The sequence below is a fragment of the Vespa crabro genome, chromosome 14 (assembly GCF_910589235.1).
Source record: "Vespa crabro chromosome 14, iyVesCrab1.2, whole genome shotgun sequence".
Taxonomy (NCBI): Eukaryota; Metazoa; Arthropoda; class Insecta; order Hymenoptera; family Vespidae; genus Vespa; species Vespa crabro.
In genome coordinates, this window is record NC_060968.1 from 4,503,521 (window position 1) to 4,520,797 (window position 17,277).

The window sequence follows — 17,277 nt, forward strand, 5'->3', positions numbered from 1 at the left end:
CAACTTTCTAAATTATCTGGTTCGACCAATTTGCTTGACAACTTCCCGAGACAATGCATTCATTCCTGTGATTTCTTGTAATTTTGTAATTTTTCTTTTTTTCTCTGTTTTTTCTTCTTTTTTTTTTTTTTTTTTTTTTAATCATTTCTTTCGTAATCGTTAACTCTCTACAATACCATGTAATGGTCGCATTCTTGCATTTACATTTGTAATTTTGTAAATTCTTTTTTTTTCTTTTTTTTTTTCCATAGTTATCATCTGCTACCTTCTCATGTAATTTTCTATATCATATGCTTGTATCTATGTAATTTTTTATTTTCTGTCTTTTTTTTTTTTTGCTACGAGCTCTAGTAATATCTTACTTCGTTACTTCGTCATTTTTTCATAGCCAGGCATTATTATTCATGGCAATTTATAAATGGTGCCGAATGCAAGGACGTAGATATGATTGAATTAGAAATATGCGCTCGATGATTATAACGAGGGATAAAACAGTGCGGATATTAAGGGTGGAAAAAAAAGATAAGATTTAAAAAAAGAAAAAAAAAAATAGACATTGATCAAGATAGAAGGATGATCGATAAGATCACGTTTTGTTTCGTTTTTTTTTTCTTTTTCTTTTACAATTAACGCATTTTTCATGTCAAAAATGATTAGTATTAATTGAGATTGATCGATAATGAAAACCACGATTTCAATTGTCATTATTATTAATATTTTATATATATATATATATATGTTTGCTCTTAGGATTATATTGCACATTGCAAATAACTAATTTTTATTTAAATCATTCTGTGTTGTCTTTGAAAAAAAAAAAAAGAAAAAAAAAAGAAAAAAAAAGAATGAGGAAAGAAAAAAGAAAACGTCGTCTTATGAAAATGAATGAACAAGAATTATATAATCCATTAAAAAAAAAAAAAAAAAAAAAAAATATATATACTTGTAAAAAAATAATTATCGCGGCAATGTGGAGATGAAACAAATAAATTATCTTTTTTTACATAATCGACGATCCCATGTACTTGATAAAAAAAAAAAAAAAAAAAAAAAAAAAAAAATACGATCGTACGAATGGAAAAGAATTGTCTATAATTTTCTACATACAAATTTATTATTATTATTATTATTATTATTATTATTATTATTATTATTATTATTTGCTAATTATATTAATTTTGATAGTTCGAGATTGATTAGAATTAGAATAGTCATCCACGTGATTGCCACAATGAAATTCTCATAATATAATTTCAAAGTTGAATCTTTTTTCCTTTTTCAATTTTCAATTTCAATATATCAAATCGTATAAGAAGAAGAGAGATGGATAGAGAGAGAAATATAAAGAAGATAATAAAACGAATAGAACAAAAAGAGAAAGACAGATAGATAGATAGATAGATAAATAGAGACAAAAAGAGAAAGAGAGAAAAAGAGAAATAGAGAGAGAAAGAGAGAGAGAGAGAAAGAGAGAGAGAGAGAGACCCGGAAGATCTCATCTTCTTCGAATTCAACGGGGCCACCGACTGGTCCCATCTCTATCTATCTCTATCTCCCTCTTTCTTTCCTATTGCATAACGATATCATCCCGTTCGCAGCATCCGCATCCTTCAAACATAAGATACAGAAAGAAAAAAGAAAGAAAGAAAGAAAGAAAGAAAGAAAGAAAGAGAGAGAGAGAGAGAGAGAGAGAGAGAAAGAAAAAAGATAAAGAGAGAAAAAGAGAAAGAAAAAAGAAAAGAGAGAAAGAGAGAGAGCGAGAGAGAGAGAGAGAGAGAAAGAGAGAGATAGAGAGAGAAAGAGAGAGATAGAGAGAGAGAGAGAGAGATAAGATATAGTATTGTAAAAAAGTAACAAGTTGAGAAACACTGCTCGGTGTACCGGTTGTTCCACTCATGGAATGCGGTGGCTCCAGTAGTGTACGTGCATCGACTTTTTCTTCACGTGTATGTGTCTATATGTATGTTTCTCATATAAAGCTGTATAAGACAGAAAGAGAGAAGGAGTATGTAAGTGCATGTGCATGTCGTCTGTATGTGAGTGGGAAAGAAAGATAAGAGATAGAGAGAGAAAGAGACAGAGAATCGTCTCTGTACTTATACATATATATGTATGTACACATGTATATATATTTATATGTATGCATGTATGCATGTATATATATGTATGTATGTTTCACGTTGCAGCACACGACGACTAACTCGGAAAGGAGCAGCAACTGCAGCAACGACGAAGAACTAGGAGGATCTTCCAAGAAGAGAGTATCTTTTATATAATTACTGTATAGTATATTGTTATTCTTAATGTTACGTATTTCATTTTTTGTGAAAGAAAAAAAAAGGAGAGATAGAGAGAGAGAGAGAAAGAGAAAGATAGAATTAGAACAAAGATATGAAAAACTTTCGAGCATTTATTACTTTCAGCAATTATTTATTTTATTTAGAATTTGTCAAATTTGTCAAATCCAAAGTTCATCCATTTTGAAGGATCTTCAGTGATTCTCATTCGAAATAAGATTGCATAAAAACGCGCGCGTGCAAACGCGTAATATATAAATATATACGTGTGAATCTGTGTGTGTGCGTATTACAGTGATTTATTTTATCGCCAAGTATTATTATTACTATTATTGTATTTATATTAGATTTGTTTAAGACAGACAGATAGACAAATAGACAAAAAGAGAGAGAGAGAGAAAGAGAGGGAGAGAGAGAGAGATAAAATAAATATTAATAATAATTTAATTATTTTTACACAAAGTACTATTGTTCTTGTTATTGCTATTATTATTATTATTATTATTATTATTATTATTATTATTATTATTATTATTATTATTATTGTTATTATTATTGTTATTATGATATCGTCTTTGATGGGTAAGAAAAGGAGAAAGAAAGAGAACGAGAGGGAGAGAGGGAGAGAGAGAGAGAAAGAACATAGAACACTCTTGCTTGTTAGAAAGCGACGTTCAGTATAGTCCGTTCGTGCAATCGAGATCGAGAGTATCGATCGAGATAAAGAGGAGTGGATCTCTTCCGAGGTCTATCGAGCATAGAAATGAAAAAAAAAGAAGAAAAAAAAAAAGAAAAAAAAAGAAAAGAAAAGAAAACTTCTCTTCTCATGCTCCGTTAATGCGAATACAGTTTCTCTCTCTCTCTCTCTCTCTCTTTCTTTCTTTTTTCCTCCCTTTATCTTTCATTAATTTATTTATTAATTAACAACATTGAATATTCTAATAATTATGTTGACAATTTACTAGTAAAAAAATGGAGATTTAAAAAGAAGAAAAAAAAAAAAAAGAAAATGGAAAATGGACAAAAGTATACGAACATTAAAATGAGAATTATTTTTTAACAATAAAACGTACGAAGTAAATGGAATAATATCAATGATCGAAAATGATCGAGTCGAACAAAGAAATCCCTATTCTAGTAAATTCTAGTAATTTAATTGTAGAAAACTTATAAAAAAAAAAATAAATAAAATAAAAAAGAAAGAAAGAAAGAAAGAAAAAGAAAAGGAAAAAGAGGAAGGAAAGAGAATTAATTTTGGAAATTCTCGGAATAATGCGACTTGGGATGAATGATTTCGAGGACACCCGGTACATCTAAATTTCTCGGTCGTCGTACGTTCGAGCTAAGCTCGAGAACCCTGAGTTTCTGATTTATGTGGGCCCCAAGGGGAGTCCAGTTGCCAGGGCTCCTCCGACACATACACATACATATGTACGTACGTACATACACGGGTATATATATATATATATATATATATATATATATATAGTATATAAACACGTATAGGTATCGGTGAGTCGGAGGAGTGAATACGACGAGTACACCTTAAATCGTGGAGGTGTGCGTGAGCAATGTCTGCCGCCGCCGTATATTTGCCTTCCATGCAGTCTAAGTTCTCATGGATGTCGGACATTCAAGATTTGTGTGTGCGTGCATCTCTATGTTTATGTGTTTGTGTGTATGTATGTATATATATATATATATATATATATATATATATATGCTTTAAACACATTGTTATCCATTTAATATTATCCACAGTATCATCGGACAACTTGAAACCGTTCGAATGTACCAAACGTGTGTAAATTTCATTTCAACGTTTCATTACATTGTATCTCTTAATGAAATTATGAAAGCATAATAAATGATACAAGGAGAGAAAGAGAAAGAGAGAGAAAGGGAGAGAGAGAGAGAGAGAGAGAAAGACAAAATAAAAATAAAAATAAAAATACAAAAGAAAAAAGACAATTTTTCTCGTGATAAATCGAAGATAAAAAAAAAATTACACAATTTTGATGTAGGTTAAAAGAAGTGGGTTGGAAAAAAAGAAAGAAAGAAAGAAAGAAAAAACATTGAAATAATAATAATAATAAAAAGAAAAAATAAACAAAAAATAAATAAAAAGAAAAAATACATACAACATTATCCATTTAAGAAATCATACGAATCGTTCGATAAGATCTACGAAAGGTACGATCATCAAAATTAATTTTAATCATTGATTTCGATTGACTTTTTTTTATCGATATAAATCGTTATATAGTTCGTTCTACTTTTCGATAATTTTAACCCATCCTGCCGTTTATAACTTCTCTCGATTATGTTAGACCGGAGGAGCATAAAACGCGTCGTAGTTGTGATGCCTATACTAAAACATAACTGTATACTTTCACGAAGGCGGTGGACTTTAATCGGAAGGTACTTAGCTGTTGCACGATCTAGGATTATTAACCGATAGCCTCGTATTCTCCTTACTCGAGAGAGGCTAATACTCTACTCGACCACTTTCCCACGCATACGAAAGGATTTTCCCGTTTCTACGATCTCGAGATAAATATGAAAACACGAAGGAACAAAAAAAAAAAAAAAAGAAGAAGGACAAAAAAAGAGAGAAAGAGAGAGAGAGAGATATGAGATAGAAATTATCATCTTCGACAAATTATATCTTACAGATAAATATTGCAATCAATGATTGTGATTAATTCGCTCTCATTAAATGCTTCTTTTTTACCTTTCTTTTCTCTCCTTTTTTCTTTTTTCTTAATTACATATCGTAGCGAAACGATAGATTTAAGATTTGTTAAGGAAAAAGACAAAAAGAGAAAAAAATTATTAGAAAGAAGAAAATAAAAATGAAATATACAAGGAAATGTTAAAAATTTGATCAACAAAATTATTACCGATTGAGATTTGGTTTTTTCTTTCTTTCTTTTTTTTTCTTTTTTTTTTTCTTTTTTTTTTTCCTTTTCACAAACAAATATTGCGATCAATAATTATTGCGACTAATATATACATTTTCTCTTTCACCTTTTCTATTCAATCGTATTATATCAAATGTAAAAAATTCCGAAGAAAAAAGGAAGACATTAAAAGAAAAAAAAAATTCGGAGCTTTGGAAATAATTATCGATAATAATTTCATTTTTGCGAATAAAATTTACGTATAAAAAAGAAGTATATCGTTAAATCTTTAAAACGATTATATTTTCCTTTCACTTTTCTTTTCCGTCACGTCTAACATTAAAATAACATTAAACTAGTATCGGATTTGTGTAAAGTTGATGATTGAAGAAAAAATTAATAAAACGGGGATAAATAAATTGTGATTCTTCGTGAAATGCAACGATCTAATGTAATAAATGAAATAGAGATAGAAAGATAAATATATATATATATATGTGTAGAGAGAGAGAGAGAGAGAGAGAGAGAGAGAGAGAGAGAGAGAGAGAGAGAGAGAGAGAGAGGAGGAAATAGCTTGATACAAATAAATAATAAAACAAGAACTGTAAAGTTTCTCGACGTTCCCACCGAGAAAATCGATGATTAGATACACACACACACACACACACATACACACACAAATAGACACAGATATATTAAATGTTCTTAGAGAAGCATAGAAAATTGTTGGTAGAGTTCGAGGTACTCTCGCGAGAGCCAACTGACAGAGTTGGGGTTACTTAAGCGTGGATAATAATTGCACCTTAAGTGTTGCAACTATGTAACACTGTCCGTTACTAAAAGTGTTGCCCGGTGATGGATAATACTTGCATATGTATATATATATGTGTGTGTGTGTGTGTATATACATATATATACATAGATAAGTACGACAAACGTGGAAACAAACGTGAACCGACGTGAAATTAGAAAATTTCATTCACTCGTGACGCGTGTCATTCTCTTCTAATCTCTTCTAAATGCCTTTTTAAACGCTAGTTAACACGTTCTAACCCTCTCTCTCTCTTTCTTTCTTTCCCTCCATAAATTTATCTTATAGAAGAATCCTAATTACTTTTCTCCTTTTTTAATACAACTTATTTGTATATACAGTAACATAATAATTAATTAATTAATTAATTTATTTATTTATTTATTTATTTTTTTTTTAATTATTATCATATAATTGTAATCGTATTTATTTTCTTTTTCGTTTATTTATTTATTTATTTACTTATTTTTTTTTCTTTTTTTTTCTTTTCTTTTTTTTTCTTTTTTTTTCTTTTTTTTCTTTTTTTCTTTTTTTTTTTTTTTTTAATCAAATAATTAGACACGGTCATAAATTAATAAAACACAAGCGGCTAATAGTTATCAATGCTGATTATTGGATTTGACTGACGCAAAAAATTGACTTTGTTTTTCTTAATCCTCGTTTCTTTATCGTTTAAACCGCATGCTCTGTTTTATGATAATAATAATAAAAAAAAAAAAAAAAGAAAAAAAATCCCACATTCAAGGCGCGCGATATATTGCGCGCTAACGCGCTACGATATATTAATCTGTAATATTAATAATTCTTTTCTTTTTTTCGCTTGATATCCATACATAAAACGAGACGTGGGAAAAAAAAAAGAAAGAAAGAAAGAAAGAAAGAGAAAATAAAGAAGAAAAATAACGCGGAGGATTGAAAACGAATGGAAAATTAATAATGCGATGATATTTAATCTCGACATAATGAATAATTAATATAAAAATTATAAAGTCAATCGTCGTTTTAATGAATGACGAATGTAAAACGACGAATTAATATAATTCACTATTTTCGTTTAAATGCAAATCATTCGGATCGAAACATTAAATAATTGAACGGAAAAAAGAAATTAAGAATGACTTTACGATCGAATCGTGTCTTTTACGCTTACTAGTAAATAATAATAATAAGAAGAAGAAGAAGAAGAATGAATGTTTTCTATTTAACTCTTTGCGGTCGTATTAAAATTAAACTTAAAATTATGGGTATCGTACTGATCGAAATTAATTTTCATTAATTCAATATAAAAATTATATTTTATAATTTTCCATTGTGTGGTATCTTTCAAAATAGGTTTCAACGTGAAGTCCTGTGATTTTCGATAACACATCTCGCAAAAATAATTAGTTTGGCGTCTTCCGTCAATCTAGATTTTTCTGTTTGAACATACAGAACAATCTTTACCTTTTATGTTATGACAGTGCCGCAATATATGTAGTTTGCCATTAAATCTTTCCTCTTTATCTGAGGACAATGATCTTTCTGATTTTGAAGATGCTCCATCACGAAAATCACCTATGAATTCTTTCATCAATTTTCGGACAAACATTAAATATGACATACGCGTCTTATTTACTTTTCTAACTGACACCTTATATAAGATGTAGCTAATGATTGCGCAAACTTTTAATCCCCACGAAAAACATTTTTCTCCATTATTTCCAAGATTTTCTCATAAAACAATATGAACCTGCTCTAATTGGTCGGCCTTATTGACGACACCTCCTCATATTAAGAAGCGAGAATGGTTAATTACAGTAATTACAGTTAAACATAATCTGTAAAATATTATTTGGAATTCTACGAAGAATATCCGAAGTTTGTCAATTTCTTTAGACGTCTGACTCGCCACGGCGTCTTGCATGACAAGAGTAAGAGTACCATTTGTTTAAACTGAATTCTTTTTTTGTTAACAATTGAAATGACCATCGTATTGATTCGTAAATAGGTTCTTTAGACAGATTCAATTTCGTTTAGAGAAAATATAAATTGATACACGTATGAATACAATGTTAAGATTAGTATGGTTCTTTGTTGTGGTGGCTAAGACCAGACATACGACCGTAACGGTAAAAAAAAGCTTTGGTAGCTGTGAGAGCAGATATATGATCGCAAAGGATTAATTAAAACAACGATACACTTTATAATTATACATTAAAAGAGACCAGCCATGACTATTCATCTAAGCCGATTCCATAAGCGAAACTTTACAAACTCCTCATTAATGTTAAACTCGTTTATGTTTATTTGTTATGCTCTTGAGAATGTCCTTCTTACGTCCCGGATTTTATTTGACCGATTCATAATCATTATTTCTCTCTTTCTTTTTTTTTTATATATCTGTGTGTACCTCTACCTGTATCTCTCTCTCTCTCTCTCTCTCTCTCTCTCTCTCTCTCTGTGTGTGTGTGTGTGTGTGTGTGTGTGTGTGTGTGTATGTATCTGTGTCATAAATGCATCTGTTTAATATACATGCGTCTGTACTTCATGCATTTATTATTTGTTATGTTTGTATCCGTTTCTTTATCCATCCGTGTATGTTATACATGCATTTGTGCCTCTATCTTCGTCTGATTGTGTTTGTCTGTTACTTTTGTGTACGGTCATACACTGATATGCATTTTAAGTATACGCAAAAGCTGTGTTTATCGTTAACCACCACAGTCAGCCTAACTCTTATTCTCTTTTATCCTTTTCTACGGTCTGGACCGATAATTCCATCTTATTATACACGCAGGCTACTACTTCGGTGGAAATATGATGGCTGATAAAAAAGAGAGAGAGAGAGAAGAAAAAGAGGAAGAAGAAAAAAAGAAAAGAAAAAAAAAAAAAAAAGAAGAAAAAAGAAGGAGGAGAAGAAGAAGAAGAAGAAGAAAAAAGAAGAAGACGAAAAAAAGAATGAAGAAAATTCTAAAGATGATTTACTGCATTATTATTACTTTTTTTTTTTTTTTTTTTTATCGAAATAACAGCTTGTAAGAAAATAGAAAATATTATTTTAATAGGTCGATCAATTTAAATCAATTTCGCGGGTAAAGAAAATTTTCTAAGGTAAAAAATAAATCAAAAAATTCTTTCCTCATTCTCCCAAATACAATCACGTCCTTTCGAAAGGAAAAAATAAAAAAAAAAGAAAAAAAAGAAAAAAAGAAAAAAAGAATAAAAAATATGAGGATACATGTAGACATCTATGTGTGTGTGTATGTATCTAAGTATCAAGTGTGATCAGAAGAAAAGGTCAATTGGATGATGATCTTGGCTTTGATTAAGTCTTAAAAAAATTAAAGCCCTTTAACGAGATCTGTCCCTTCGAGCTGTTGCTCGATCGGTGATCGAATGTAACGAAAGGGTTAATGTAATGCTCATTAACGCTCTTTTTTCTGGTTTTTTCTTCTATTTTTTCCCCTCCCCTTTTTTTCGAATTAACATACTGAATGTTCTCGGCAGAGTACTAAAAAAATATTTAAATAAAGAGCTAATTAAAACAAGACCATCCATTTTTATGAATATAATATAGTAATAAAAATAATAATGATGGTGAATAAAAAGAAATATTATATAATACAAGTATATAATAAATTATTGAAAATAATGATAATTAAAAATTATTTATTATAATTAAAATTAATTAAATAATAATAATAATTTTAATATATGATTAATACATTTTTTTTTTGGATAATGGATAATTTAATTAATGAATAATTTTTTGTTGACATTACTATTATTATTATTATTATTATTATTATTATTATTATTATTATTATTATTATTATTATTGTTATTATTATTTCTCTGATCTTACAAGAGAGATAGTGTATCCCTTGGAGAAAATTATTTCTTTTTTCTTCTTCGATAAGAAATTAAAATAAATAAATAAATAAATAAATAAATAAATATATATATATATATATATATATATATAAATTTACACGTGTATAGGGTTAATAATTTCGCAAGATATTGAGCTACAACGACGACGAATAAGACACTGGTGACTTTTACGAGGCAGGCACGGTCAGGAAATCACAGTCATAACTCTAATTTTATCGTTTGCTCGCTTGCTTTTCACCTCTCAAGAGCAACCGTCGTCTATCGATTTATTCTTTTACTCTTCTTTTTATTATCCTTTTATTTTTACTTCTCTTTACCCTCCCACCTACTTTCGCATTTGATTTGATAATCGTCTTATTCATTATTTTCGATTTACATTTCTACATTTAATTTTAATTTTTTCTTTTTTTTCTAACATACGAAATATCCAATTTTAAAAAATCCACATTCGTATCCGTTCTTTTTCTTCTTTTTTTTTTCTTCTTCCTTTTTCTTTTTCTTTACTTTACATTTCTTCAATTACGTTCAAAACAATTTTAAATAAGTTCTTTTTCTTCTTTCGAATCATTTCTGTTGATTCGATCAGATTCATTTTAATTAATTCATTTACATTCTATTTATTATTTTTATCAAATCTACAAAAGGCTAAATTTTCATTAATTTTTTTTTCTCTTTTTTTGTTTTTTTTTTTTTTTTTTAAATAAAAATTTTAAATTTTTTGTTAAAAGCCTCTAAATAAAAATATTAAAATTTAAACGATCTCAGGCCATTCTTAGAGAGAAAGAAAAAAGAGAGAGAGAGAGAGAGAGAGAGAGAGAGAGAGAGAGAGAGAGAGAGAGGGAAAGAGAGAGAAACAGTGAGATTAGATAAGATCAATGATAATCTCTAACGAGTTGTTATTACTATATGTTACCTTTTCATCCTACACCGAATTAACACTCTCCTACCATCTAAATAACATTAACCATTTAATTGCATAACTTATATCACTGAATGATATTAAATTTGCGCAATATATATATATATATATATATATATACACATATATGTGTCAAGGGTTGAATGTTTTGCCTAAAAATAACATATAAACTGATTGATAATAGTTCAAACTTATGAAACATTTGGACTTGTCCGTAGTCTAACATTAAAGAACATTTATAAAGTGAGTCGACAAAAACAATATACATACAAAGAACATTTTCTAATATATATATATATTTTTTTTTGTATATATATATATATATATATATATATATATATATATATGTATATATATATACAAGATTAACATAACAGTTCATAAAGTTTAATATTCTAAAATTTTTATTCTATAGAATATTTCTATTAATCATACCACTAGTGGGTATTTTTATTATTGAAAATCTAAATGAATTCAAATAGATATACTTATAATTTTAATTTAAAATACCTGCTTATTAATATCTTGAGTTGTTAAATTACAAAAGAAAAAAAAAAAAAAAAAAGAAGAAAGAAAAAAAAATAGTTTAATGGACTATATGAAAAGTGTTTTATCCATGTGTAAATATTATTTTATGTATATAAAGAAAACAGATTATAAAGTCATTTATGAGTAATGAGATGCAAACAGAGAGAGAGAGAGAGAGAACAAAAAAGAAACAACAATGATAAAAAAAACAATAAAAACTCACCGTACAATACTGGATATTTCCAAAAGTAATTAGTGTGATCCAGAGAGAAGAAGATGTTGTCCAGTCAATGTTGAAGTTTGTAAGATTCCTGCCTGTTGAACCTGCAGACGTGTTGCGAACCAGCTACGAGGATAGGTGGAGTAAGAGAGAGAAAAAGAAATAAAGAGAAAGATAGAAACAGACAGAGAGAGAGAGAGAAAGAGAGAGAAAGAGAGAGAAAGGAAGAAAAAAAGAAAAAGAGAGAGAGTAGGGGGATCTAGAGAAAGAGAGAAAGATAGAAACTCGTAAAATCGGGGTTACGCAACACGCAACTGGTGGTACACACGCGACGCAACGATCGAAAACAAAACGTCAGTGTTGTATCTTCCTTGTCATCATTTTCCTGTGTCCTCAACTTTGTTGTTTCTTATTTATTTCCTTTTTCTTATACTACTATTATTATTACTTTTGCTTCTGCTTCTTCTTCTCCTTCTTCTTCTACTTCCTCCTCCTTCTTTTTCTTTTTTTTCTTCTTCTTTCTCTTCTTCGTTGCTACAGCACACGAGCACGATTTAAACGTAAAGTCGAGAAATATACGAAATATACGAGATATAAAGAGAGAGAGAGAGAGAGAGAGAGAGAGAGAGAGAGAGAGAGACAGAAGAAGGAAAGAGAAAGAGAGATGGAAAGAGATAGAGAGAATGAGATAGAGAAAGAGAGAGAGAGAGAGAGAGAAAGATACAAAGAGAGAAAAGGAATTCAACTCGAAATGTAATATTACGAAGCGTGATCGTGGTAGGCGCGTCACTCTCACGAGAATCACCGCGCTTTCACAGCCAACAAGAGAGTTAAAAGTATATATGTGTAACAAAGGTGACAGCTGCGCTTTAGAAACCCAAAAAAAAAAAATAGTCGAAGTTAAATCAAGCTCGACGTGACCACACTCGTTCGCTACACTATCCGCACTGTCAAACGTCTCTGTGTCACTCGTCTCACTAGCGCTCTACGAACGAGACTTCGGCCGTTTCCGTCGCATCTCGTCATTAACCGAACTAAGATGGCTGTTACGCGATCCACAGCGCCATCTCACGACTCCCTTACGAACTTTTTATTTACAACGAGATACTACGACATGATAATTTATCCACTTAATCTAGCGATTAAGATTCTTTTTCTCTTTCTTTTCGATCGATCGTACGTTCGATATACAAAATTGCGCATAAGATATTATTGACAATGATATCTTAAGAAATAGAAAAAAGAATAGAAAAATGTTACGAAACAAAACAAAATAAATAAATAAATAAATAAATATATATATATATATATATATATTGACAAACGTAACGATATCGATAATAATCGTTTGATTTCACGATAAACTCGATTCATCTCATTCGCACGATCAATTATATATTATCGTGATATCTTTAATACACGTTATAACATAATAATTCTCTCGTACGAGAGAATTTCAAGGTACATATATCCACATACGTATACGTATATGTATATATATATATATATATACACAAATAACATACACACATATATGGATTAATTCGAATCGTTGAGATAATCAACCCAAGAGAAAAAGAAATAAGAAAGAAAGAAAGAAAGATACAAAGAGAGAGAGAGAGAGAGAGAGAGGGAAAGAGAGAGAGAGAGAGAGAGAGAGAGAGAGAGAGAGAGAAGACATAACCACGTTGAATCGCTTATTTTCTAAGCATTGAAGTCACTGAACATTCGTAGCGAGTGATTCGACAATTTGCATGTACCGATGGAAGTTTATGCTAAACGTTTAGAAGAACGTTTTAATACGTCTATATATAAATACTATATAGATATATATGTATATGTACATACACACACACACACATATATATATATATATATACGTAAAAAATGTATAGACGAGAGATTGGAACATGCATACATAGTTTGTTATATTTTCGGCATTAAAATCTCTCCCACCTCGAAATTGTAACGAGAAGCCTGGTATAAGTAATAGCAATAGGTTAAAGAGGAGGAAGAGATGGTGAAGGAGGTGGAGGTGGCATAGACTCAACGACGCCTTCTGATTGGTCGATATACGTATAATCAAGCTTAACATCGGTTAGGGCTCCTTTATATATATATATATATATATATGTATATATATATATTATCTAAACGTAGTATAGGTTTTAACTACGTTTTACGAATAAATTAATTATCGAATTAAACATTTCTATAATTAATTTTTACAATTTCTCTTTTATAATCTCCTTTCATTTTTCTTCCTTCTCTTATCTAAAAATATATATTTGTATCTAACGATACAACGAGTCGTGTTTCTATGCATATGTGTTCGCATATGTGTATGTGTATATACATACGTGTATGTGTGAATTATCAGCACAGAACTGGTTACCTTGTTGGTGCTTTGACAGAAGGTCGATAAAGAACAAAATTTTATACTCCTTCTGCCTTCATATCCCTTAGAAGGGATATCGACTAGCCTGATACATTTACATATATATAATAATAATAATAATAATTGTATATTTCTACGTGAAGAGATCTTAAAAATGATCGCTTTTGATCGATCCTTATTAGTCTATTTTGTCAGGCTTTTTCTATGATCATATTAAGTCGTACGTATTTCGTGAATTTACGACGAACACAAGGGCGTAACTAGGAACGAATTCGTTCCAAGAAATCTATCGTATCAATGTCGAAAATATATGTCTATAAACACACACACATATACACACACGTATAAATACATTACATACGTACGTATGTATATTTTTTTTTTTTTTTCTGTATTTTATTTGCCAAATAGCCTTCTCGTTCTAACTTTTCTTATAGACGACGTCGTCCAATATTGTCTTGTTAATTCTTTTATTGAAACTATAATCTTTTTGTATGGAAAAATTTTTACTAGAAACAAATTGTAAGAAGAAAGTATGACAATTGTAAGACATCGAGATAACCTGATCTAACGTAGTTCATGCTTCTCGACGTTTAATTATATAGAATAGAGAAAGATAAAGAAAGAGAAAGAGAAAGTGGGAAAGGGAGAAAAAGAAAGTAGATTACGATCTAACCCATCGGGGCCTCTCGTCTGCGGCGCGTTAAAATTCCGCGCAAAAGGAGTTTTCAGGCGTGCGAACGATTCCGTCTGTGTAAGCGCGGCGTTGGCGTTGGCGTTGGCGTTGGCGACGGCGGCAGTGGTCCAATACGGACGGATTCGATCGATAAAGGCAGCAGCACTAACAGCAATAGCAGTAGCAGCAGCAGCAGCGTCAAACGGCAGCGAGGGCGACGACACGATGACGACGACGACAACGACGACGACGACGACGACGACGACGACGACGACGACGATGACGACGGTGTCGATGACGATGACGAGAGGGTGTTCGTGAAATTTCGTAAAGGCCGCGCTCAGAGCGCCATCTGTTGGGGAGAATATGAAACATTCGTGTGTTTTATCTCGCCTGCTCTTCATCCCCTCCAACTCTGAAAATCTCTCTCTCTCTCTTTCTCTCTCCCTCTCTCTCTGTCTTTATTTCTCTCTCTCTCTCTCTCTCTCTCTCTCCGATACGACTCATCGGCGAAGCTTAAAGCGCATCGAAGATGGCGACAGGAGGGTAGGGTCGAGTCAGTCGCTTAGAAAGGAAGCTTATTCCTCGTCCGTTAAACGACCATAAACGTCGACGTAATGTCCTGTCTGGTAAGTAAGAGAGCTTTTTCGCGATCTTCCTCGTACCTCTATATTCGCCTTTGTGCTTTGGAAAGAAACAAATTTTGCAATTCGAGAGAGAAAGAGAGAAAGAGAGAGAGAGAGAGAGAGAGGGGAACGGCGGGAAAATTCAGGTAGTTCAAAATGACAAAATCGCGAAACGTGTATATATATGTATATATATATATATATACATATATATATAGTCGCTGTAAGCCTCTTCTCTTCCCTGGGAAGTTCAATGCGCTACGAGCTCGTACGTACACGTTCTGTGTGATCAAAAGGAAAATGGGAGCACGATTTTATGTCTCTGCACGCATACTTACATATGTTCTCTCTTTATCTATGTGCATGTGCCCGTGTGTGTATATATACATGGCTATATATATATATATATATATATATATATATATATATATATATATATATATATATTTAGTTCAATGTGTTGGTAACGAGCATGTACACGTGCGCAAGAGTCCTCTTTTTCTGTTTCTATCATTTTCTTTATTTCTCGAACGAGTCCGACTGTCCGGCTAATCTATATAACACTACGAATGAACGAGAGAAAGAGAGAAAGGGAATAAAAGAGAGATAGCAAGAGGTCGGAATCGACGCTTCCATTACGCGACGTTGCGCGACGAATCAAAAAATTTCTTACGTGACGTCACTCACGCAATCATCCTTGCGATATATTTCGACGACAATACGTATGTCGAGCAATCTGATTGGTCGAGGATTCCTTTGAACCTCGCTCTCGCATTTAAAATGTTTATTATTAGATCGTGTACGTATACTCGTTTAAAATTAATTATGATTATTATTAGACTGAATACATATATGGTTGTATATAATATATATATATAATATATATATATATATGTGTGTGTGTGTGTGTGTGTGTATCTATAATTAAATGAAAATCGATCTCTTGGACGATCGAATGATTATTTTAACACGTGATCGAACAAGATGCATTGGATGTCAAAGTTCATTTATATAGGGTGTCACGATTAGCATAATTTCATTATGTAATCAAGTTTAAAATGTATCTCGAATTTTGATCGAATCCTATGCATATATATACATATATATATATATATAGATACACACAGACTATTTATATACTCGTCATATATATATATATACACATGTGTACATATACATACACGATACAAAGAGAATTTATAATTCCTCATTTTTCTTTTATATATATATATATATCGTGTAGCAAGATTTATATCGTGTCTCTCTTTTCATGACTCTGTGTGTGTATATATATATATATATGTGTGTGTGAAAGCAACAGAAAGAGCGATTTCAATGAGAACTTGAAGCTCATGGCGTCCGAGCAGAGTCAACGACGGAAATTGATCGTCGTACTTTCGGATTGGGTCACGTAACTCTTATACATATAAACATATGTATAGCAACATTACAAGTCGATTCTAAAATACAAAATAACGAATAGACATTAAAATATTTTCATATCATATATTGTATTATCATTATTATTATTATTATATTATTGTTTATATAAATAATATTTCGATAAGAATACATAAATATAGTGTAGATATCTAGTATTTAAATAAATAATATTTATCTTATAATATATATATATATTCAGTCTATTTGCATGGATACAATTTAGCTTTTGATCGATGATCTTTAAAAAAGCCCGAAGAAAAAGAAAAAAAAAAGAATCAGAAGAGGATAGGAAGTGTTTATCCTCAGTCTTGTTTTGTTGTTCAATCTCTAAGCAACGCTCTCTAAAGTTGACCTTTTGAATCGAATTTACGAAGTTTAAACTTATATCCTTCATTCTCTTTCTCTCTCGTTCCCTCTTTTTATATATATATAAGATCTTTGTTATGAGCTTTTTTGATTCTGCTAAAAAAAAAAAAAAAAAAAAAAAAAAAAGAAAAAAATAAAAAAAAATTAAAAAGAATAAAAAAAGAAACTGCTTTAATCGAAGATTTTTTTCTCGATGAGAGAAAAAAACAAAACAAAA

General features: G+C 30.6%; 1 protein-coding gene across 4 annotated transcripts in view; it reads right to left on the minus strand.

The window, feature by feature from the left end:
- LOC124429210 (protein N-terminal asparagine amidohydrolase) overlaps positions 1-12,524 on the minus strand; it is a 45,420-nt gene extending 32,896 nt beyond the window's left edge. The window contains exons 1-2 of one of the 4 annotated variants that reach the window (XM_046974176.1): positions 12,315-12,522; positions 11,555-11,677 (exon numbers count right to left, since the gene is read on the minus strand). The gene's annotated coding sequence lies outside the window, so the exon portion shown is untranslated. Of the gene's footprint in view, positions 1-11,554 lie in introns of all 4 variants that reach the window. The other 3 variants (XM_046974174.1, XM_046974175.1, XM_046974177.1) reach the window with 3 other exon arrangements.
- Between the last annotated feature and the right edge of the window lie 4,753 nt (positions 12,525-17,277).